The sequence below is a fragment of the Sminthopsis crassicaudata genome, chromosome 3, assembly GCF_048593235.1.
Source record: "Sminthopsis crassicaudata isolate SCR6 chromosome 3, ASM4859323v1, whole genome shotgun sequence".
Lineage (NCBI taxonomy): Eukaryota > Metazoa > Chordata > Mammalia > Dasyuromorphia > Dasyuridae > Sminthopsis > Sminthopsis crassicaudata.
This window is the reverse complement of record NC_133619.1, coordinates 51758790-51767689: the sequence shown is the minus strand read 5'-3', so window position 1 is coordinate 51767689 and position 8900 is coordinate 51758790.

Here is an 8900-nt window from a genome sequence, read left to right as displayed (position 1 = left end):
AATACCACTACTGACCTTGAGCAGATCAAAGACAGAAAGACTCCTAGGAAAGTCAATACATTCACATAGCAAAAATCAGGAAGCAAATATTTGTTATTTCGAGAATATTGCATATAAATGAAATAGGATATTATTGCAACAGGAAAATATGAAGAATTCAGAGAAACATGGGGAAATCTGTATGAATTGATGCAGAGTGAAGGAAGTAAAGTCAAGAAAATGACTGTTATGATTCCAGTTATGGAAGCAAAGAGAAGATAAAAGTGCAACTATTTTCAGTGATTATAATGAACTTTGGACATTACAAAAAGCAATGAGGATGCAACATTTTCCCTTCAAACAGTTATCGATGCCATTTTCAATGCGTTGGTGGGCAAAAACCTAGTCAAGACAAGCTAGTTATAGCTCTGACATGCAATTATTATTTCTGATCTATAGATGCAGAACTGAGGAATAATAAGCTAACTATTTGATAACCTGTCAAGCTAGTAAATTTAGGGTTGATATCTTTAGGGAGGTTATAGCACTTTATAGCCTCATATGGTGAAGGAATATTTTATTCTTTTGTAGGAGAGGGCTAGTAGTAGTAGTAGTTTGAATTGTTGCCAAAAGGACCTCAAAAGTCTACCAATTATGATTCTCCCAAAACGCTAAAATGAAAAACATTTCTCTTGGTTAAAACATTGGCCCCTCCTGCAAACAGGTTTCTTAAAAGTGATAACACACACTTACTCATTTGTACCCATTTTTATAGCATTCATCTGGAGGTATTTTATATTTTATGAAGCACTTCACATACATTGTCTCATTCAGTCTTCATAATAACTATGTTGGTAAATAGTGGTAAATATTTAGATAAATATTTGTAAATAGTAAATAATGCTGCTGTAATTTCCCTGATTTGCATATCAGGAAGCTGTTAGACTTTCCTAATTCTCTGTAATTATTATATAATAGAGCTGGAGTATGGGCCCTAGTTTTTAGACTATAAATCCATTGTTCTTCCTATTATTTCATTATTGCCTTATCCCTTTTCCTGGATTTGCTTCTCAGTCGATCTGAAAATAAGACCCAAGGGTAAAGGGCATTGAACAGGTAAGTTTTGATGGGAAGTCAGAACCGTCTGGAGCACAAGATGTTCTCCAAGAGGGCAAGTTGCTGGGAATAGCTACCTGAAAGACATCATGGCATATGAAGGGGTGGGAGAGGGGAAGGGAACCCAGGAGGGAATTACAACAAGAGAGAAGAGGTATGTACTGGGAGAAGATCCAAAGGCAAACACAGGCAAGTAACATTTTTTTAACTTCAAGCTGATATGTTGCTTGAAATTATTTTCTCAATTCAGCCCACAAGTAAATCTAAAGGAAGCAATGTTTTTTTCCCTCTTGTTCAGGAACTACCACTTGGTTTAATGATACCAAAATCCCCGGGGATCGTGCAGCATAATGTGCTAGCTGAGCTAGACTATTTACGCAGCAAAACTGACGTCCGTGCTGGGATGACAGTATTCACCTTCAGATCAGTGCTACAGACCTTGCAAAGAAGGTGGCTAGTTTTTTTTTTTTAATTTTATTCATAATAATGAGCAGAATTCAGCTTCTACAGCTGCCTCCGTTAGAATGTTCTGATTTAGCTGTCCTTGCAAGAAGTCAGGGTCACAGACTGAAACTCTTTCCAAGCTTTCTGCTTTTGCATTCAGCAGTGAAGAAGAAAAAGAAGGGGGAAAAATCTCACAGAATGAGATCAAATTGCAAGCCTAAGAAGACAAAGGTTTTCCTTCTCAGGCAAGGATGATGAAGTTTCAGTTGACCCAGCCCTGGATTAGCAGGAGCACAGATGGGCTCCTGCACAGGCGTCAGTCCCTGTGCCCCGAGATTAATTGGAGCACTTGTTCCACGTCACAACAGAATGTGACCACAGCCTCATGTGACTTTTGGTAAGGGCAAAACGTACGTCACTGGATGATATGTAGTCTGAGCATCCTTTGTAATGTCTGGTTGCGAATATTAAGGACGTTCTTTTAACTGTGAGCTACATAGAACGAGATGATTTATCCCAGCGTTGAATCAATATCTTTCGATCCAAATGTCATGAGTTGATTAAGAATTACTTTATAGCAAAAATTCAATTTGGAAGAAATTAATTAAGATAAGAAAGCCAAACAACCTTATTAAATATATCCATATTCTGTATATCTATGACAGCTTATCTAAGGAGCCTTGCCAGAAGTTCATTTGTTTTTCTTAAGGTATAAACTGTTCTTTGAACAATTATAATGGGGGCAGGGCAGAAATGATGATTATCTAATGAGAAGCCAGTTCTTAAAGCATGCATTGAGTCACCCCTTCCTTGCAGGTTATGCGGAGCATTCACCTATTCCCTATTTCTGATCCAATAAATGATGGTTTGGTGAGCCAACTTCTAGCCATGGGGGACTGGGAAGCTCCTATGGGGAAGAAAGAAAACCTTCTAATTACCTAAGGACTTGGAATTAAGAGTGCATGCAAAAAGTTTGATCTAAACTTTTGGTCTCTCCCCCCCCCCCCAGACTTTTAAATGAGAACTGCTAAAGTCCATCTGATTGGGAAGGGACATTGGCCACCTTATTTTTCCATCCCGTCATCATATAACTGTGAGAACATGGAATTCCTATTTCTTCTGTTTCTTTGGGGTTTCATCTTTTCTGATCTTGGGTGAGTGGGTTTGGAGAAATGGAAGCCAACAGATTAGAACCTTATGCTATTTGAAAGGTGAGAAGAAGAGCTTTCAAAGATCTAGTCAGTAACTGTAGCAGCATCCCTTTGTAAAAGTTAATTGATGTCATTTGGTTGATTGATATGTAAGAGTGGGGGGGAACACCAGAAGGAGGTTCCTGGGCAATAGTACAAAGCCAGAACCCCACAGGGTTCTAGATGTGAGTCATCTGCCCTCTGATTATTCAACCTGCCAATATGAGGGTGGAGAGAATGAGGAAACACATAGTAATACACACAATCATTTTTTGATACAATCTAGGTTTCTCTCTTTCTTTTGAATATCACTTGAAGTAGTTTTCAGTTCTGCTTCCTGGATATTATTAAGTTTTAGCTTCCTACAAATGTCTTCTATTGGTCAGAGTTTTATGCACAAAAATAGCATGCAACTAAAAGAATTTTTAAAATAATAATTTACTTTTTCCACAATTACATTAAAAACAATTTAACTTTTTTTTTTAATTTTGAGTTCTAAATTGTCTCCCTCCCTCTCTTTTCCCCTCCTTAAGATGGTAAGCAATCTGATATAGATTACACATGTGCAATCACATAAAATGTATTTTCATATTAGAAGGAAGGAAGGAAGGAAGGAAGGAAGGAAGGAAGGAAGGAAGGAAGGAAGGAAGGAAGGAAGGAAGGAAGGAAGGAAGGAAGGAAGGAAGGAAGGAAGGAAGGAAGGAAGGAAGGAAGGAAGGAAGGAAGGAAGGAAGGAAGAAAAGAAGGAAGGAAGGAAGGAAGGAAGGAAGGGAGATTTCTGTGAAATAATATAGAGTGGAGAAAATCGAAAAGATTCATACAATGACTGCAACAATGTAAGTTAAAAGATCACTAAAAGGAAGTTGAACTTTGAGCAACTGAAAAATGGATCATACTAGAGAGAACACATAATAAAAATATTTTCCTCTTCCCTTCTGATTAGGGGAAACTACCAGGACAGAAAGTCACATACATTGTCAGACTTGTCCTTGTTGATTGTTTTTGCTTGATTGTTTGCTATTTTATTTTGGGTACAAGGTAAGGTTCTATGGGAGGGGTAGGTAATAAAAATAATGTAACAAATAAGGTATCAATAGCCCCTTTTTTTAAGCCCCCAGTAGAATTTAATTTCCTTGAGGGCAGAAATCATTTTTCATTTTATCTTTGTATGGAAAAGATCATAGTATTTCTAATCTTCCACAGAGTATTCATCATTGTAGAAAGAACACTTAAGAAAGAAAAAAATCAAATTTTTCATTTTAGCCATGCAGTTCTTTTTCAAAAACTGAGAAACTTGCAATAGCTATTAAACCATGAAAATCATAGGATTTGAAGTCATTTTATGAAATAAATGCTTTGACAAAATTCAATAACTCATGTGGAAATTTTTGGAACACAAAGTATTCTACCTGATAATATATTTGAATGAAGATTTTTAGCTAGTGGAAGTTATTTTGATTACCATCACTTTCCTAATCCAAATCAAAAGAGACAATATTTAGGTTAAATGGTTTGCAAGCTTTTAAACTACATATGACTGTGAATTATCATCATCACCATTACCATCATCTCATAATCATCTTTTTCTTCTTATCATATTATTATTATCTTTAAAGTTCTTGGCTCGTTTAAAGAGCCATCAAGATTCCAATACTTTACTTAAGCAGTTTTAACTTAAATAATGCTATTAATAGTGCAGCATAATTGTGTTCTCCATAATTGTTCAAAATATCTTAAAGCTTATTTTCACATACCTTGAAAGAGTAAAATCAATTAGATATAAATAAGCAAGATTATTTTGGGGAGAGGCTAAGGGTAAAATACACCCCACTTCTCCCTCTAACCCCAATATGAATAGCTTTCTATAAATGAAATCAGGTCAAAATGAACACCAATGGAAGCCTTAAAAGGAACAAAAGAAGTCCCAGAAAGAACATAATTTGACATGACGACTATTGAAATATGTTTAGAAAAACTACACATGTTTAACCTATATCAAATTGCTTGATGTCTTGGGGAGGGGAGAGAGAGGGAGAAAATTGGAACACAAGATTTTGCAAAGGGGAATGTTAAAAACTATCCTTGCATGTATTTGAAAAAATAAAATGCTATTAAAAATATAAAAAAATAATACAACAAAGTATCAATAACAACAAAAAACAGCTTGAATAATACATATAGAAAAATGCAATATTACAATTTGCTTTAGTTATAGTTCTGGTTATAGAGGGAATGGGAGACTGCTTCCTTATGAGTATACATACATACATATATGTATGTGTATATATATATGTATATGCACACATGTATATGTGTATAGAAGTGTATAATTTATACACATATAATATATGATATAAATACATAAATACAAGTATAAATAAATATAGCTATCAGAAGAAGAAATATATAGGGAGGGAAAGAGGGAGTGGGAAAGGGAGAGGGAATTTACACATATAAATGGGGGGGTCAGTATTTCAGAACCATCTAGTACTGCCATCTCTTTTTGTTCTCAGGTTTTATTGGGTTTTATGTTTACTGCGTGATCATGGGGAGAAGTCTCATTTTTTTCATTTTAAAAAGGGAATAATAATAATAATACCTACCTCCCAGAGAGATGTGAGAATCAAATAAGCTTAGTTTATGCAATGTGATTTGCTAATTTTAAAGAGTTAAATACAGAAAAGGGATTCTCTGACCCCAGCATCTGAAAAATGCATAGGGAATACTTCCCTATGTATTATATTTCATCTCTCTTTCTCCTAGGATGTTCCAGTACTCTTAGGAGGTTTTGGATAAGGCAGAATTCTGTTCTCTGTCATTAACTCAAGCCCCCATTGGATGTGTTCTCCCAGTTTAGACACTCCAGAATCCCAATTCCACTTAACTACTTAACAATCAGATTAATTTTTTACAAAGGAATATTTCATCGAAAGATATAGCAAAAGCAAACATGGAACATATCCCCATGCCCAACATCTCAGGTGCTTAATTTCACACACACGCACACACCCTTGGGAAAGAAGAGGGAGATTAGATCCATAATTTAGTTCAATTCCCACACAGCACCAATCCTCCCAGGTCCCATATTCAATGCCCTCCATAGGCTTGTATTCAGGGGTCCTCTTTTAGATTTCCCTGCTGAGTCCTTTAAAGCATCTGACATCAGATTCTGGGCTCCAAGGTCCCCATGATTTGAGTTCCCAAACCTGGAATTCTACTCCCTTTTCTTTTTTTTTTTTTTTATTTTTTTAAAGCATATAATTTTATTAAAAATAAGGAAGACAATGAGACAATTTGCCAAATTTGTTAGATATGGACAAAACAGAACTTAGAGAAATTTATGTTTCTAAACATTTACATCAATAAAAAAGAGAAAGAGCAGATCAGCAAAGTGAGCATGAAATTAAAAAGTCAGAAAAACAATAAATTCAAAATCCCCAGTTAAAATACCAAAATAGAAATCTTTTTTTTAATTAATAATTTTTTATTATATATATATTTTTTATAATATTATCCCTTGTATTCATTTTTCCAAATTATCCCCCCCTCCCTCTATTCCCTCCCCCCCGATGACAGGCAATCCCATACATTTTACATGTGTTACAATATAGTCTAGATACAATACATGTGTGTGAATATCATTTTCTTGTTGCACAATAAACTATTAGATTCCGAAGGTACATGCAACCTGGGCAGACAGATATTAGTGCTAACAATTTTCATTTCACTTCCCAGTGTTTCTTCTCTGGGTGTAGCTACCTCTGTCCATCATTGATCAACTGGAAGTGAGTTGGATCTTCTTTATGTTGAAGATTTCCACTTCCATCAGAATACATCCTCATACAGTATTGTTGAAGTGTACAGTGATCTTCTGGTTCTGCTCATTTCACTCAGCATCAGTTGATTTAAGTCTCTCCAGGCCTCTCTGTATTCCTCCTGCTGGTCATTTCTTACAGAGCAATAATATTCCATAACCTTCATATACCATAATTTACCCAACCATTCTCCAACTGATGGACATCCATTCATCTTCCAATTTCTAGCTACTACAAAAAGAGCTGCCACAAACATTTTGGCACATATATGTCTCTTTCCGCTCTTTAGTATTTCTTTGGGATATAAGCCCAGTAGTAGCGCTGCTGGGTCAAAGGGTATGCACAGTTTGATAACTTTTTGGGCATAATTCCAGATTGCTCTCCAGAATGGCTGGATTCTTTCGCAACTCCACCAGCAATGTATTAGTGTCCCAGTTTCCCCACATCCCCTCCAACATTCATCATTATTTGTTCCTGTCATCTTAGCCAATCTGACAGGTGTGTAGTGGTATCTCAGAGTTGTCTTAATTTGCATTTCTCTGATCAATAGTGATTTGGAACACTCTTTCATGTGAGTGGATATAGTTTCAATTTCTTCCTCTGAGAATTGTCTGTTCATATCCTTTGACCATTTATCAATTGGAGAATGGTTCGGTTTCTTATAAATTAGGGTCAGTTCTCTATATATTTTGGAAATGAGACCTTTGTCAGAACCTTTGTTTTTAAAAATATTTTCCCAGTTTGTTACTTCCCTTCTAATCTTGTTTGCATTAGTATTATTTGTACAGAAACTTTTTAGTTTGATGTAATCAAAATCTTCTATTTTGTGATCAATAATGATCTCTAGTTCTCCTCTGGTCATAAATTCCTTCCTCCTCCACAAGTCTGAGAGGTAGATTATCCTCTGTTCCTCTAATCTATTTATTATCTCCCTCTTTATGCCTAAATCATGGACCCATTTTGATCTTATCTTGGTATATGGTGTTAAGTGTGGATCCATATCTAATTTCTGCCATACTAATTTCCAGTTTTCCCAACAGTTTTTTCCGAATAATGAATTTTTGTCCCTAATGTTGGTATCTTTGGGTTTGTCGAAGATTAGGTTGCTACATATGTACCCTTTTTTGTCCTTTGTATCTAATCTGTTCCACTGATTGACTGGTCTATTTCTTAGCCAATACCAAATGGTTTTGGTGACTGCTGCTATATAGTATAGCTTTAGATCAGGTACACTTAGACCACCTTCCTCTGAGTTTTTTTTCATTAGTTCCCTTGCAATTCTTGACCTTTTATTCTTCCATATGAATTTTGTTGTTATTTTTTCTAGGTCATTGAAATAGTTTCTTGGGAGTCTGATTGGTATAGCACTAAATAAATAGATTAGTTTGGGGAGTATTGTCATCTTTATTATATTCACTCGGCCTATCCAAGAGCACTGAATGTCTTTCCAATTATTTAAATCTGATTTTATTTTTGTGGCAAGTGTTTTGTAATTTTTCTCATATAATTCCTGACTTTTCTTTGGTAGATGGATTCCCAAATACTTTATACTCTCAACATTTGTTTGGAATGGAATTTCTCTTTGTATCTCTTGCTGTTGCATTTTGTTAGTGATATATAAAAATGCCGAGGATTTATGTGGATTTATTTTGTATCCTGCCACTTTGCTGAAATTTTGAATTATTTCTAGTAGCTTTTTAGCAGAGTCTTTGGGGTTCTCTAAGTATACCATCATGTCATCTGCAAAAAGTGATAGTTTAATTTCCTCATTTCCTACTCTAATTCCTTGAATCTCTTTCTCGGCTCTTATTGCCGAGGCTAGCGTTTCTAGTACTATATTGAATAGTAATGGTGATAGTGGGCAACCTTGTTTCACTCCTGATCTTACTGGGAAAGGTTGCAGTTTATTTCTATTGCATATTATGCTTACTGAAGGTCTTAAATATATGCTCCTGATTATTCTAAGGAATAGTCCATTTATTCCTATACTTTCAAGAGTTTTTAGTAGGAATGGATGTTGGATTTTGTCAAATGCTTTTTCTGCATCTATTGAGATGATCATATGGTTCTTATTAATTTGATTATTAATATGGTCAATTATATTAATAGTTTTCCTAATATTAAACCAGCCCTGCATTCCTGGAATAAATCCTACTTGATCATAGTGTATTATCCTGGAGATGATTTTCTGAAGTCTTTTTGCTAATATCTTATTTAAGATTTTAGCATCCATATTCATTAAGGAGATTGGTCTATAATTTTCTTTCTCAGTTTTCGATCGACCTGGTTTAGGTATCAGTACCATGTCTGTGTCATAAAAGGAGTTTGGTAGGACTCCTTCATCCCCTATTTTTTC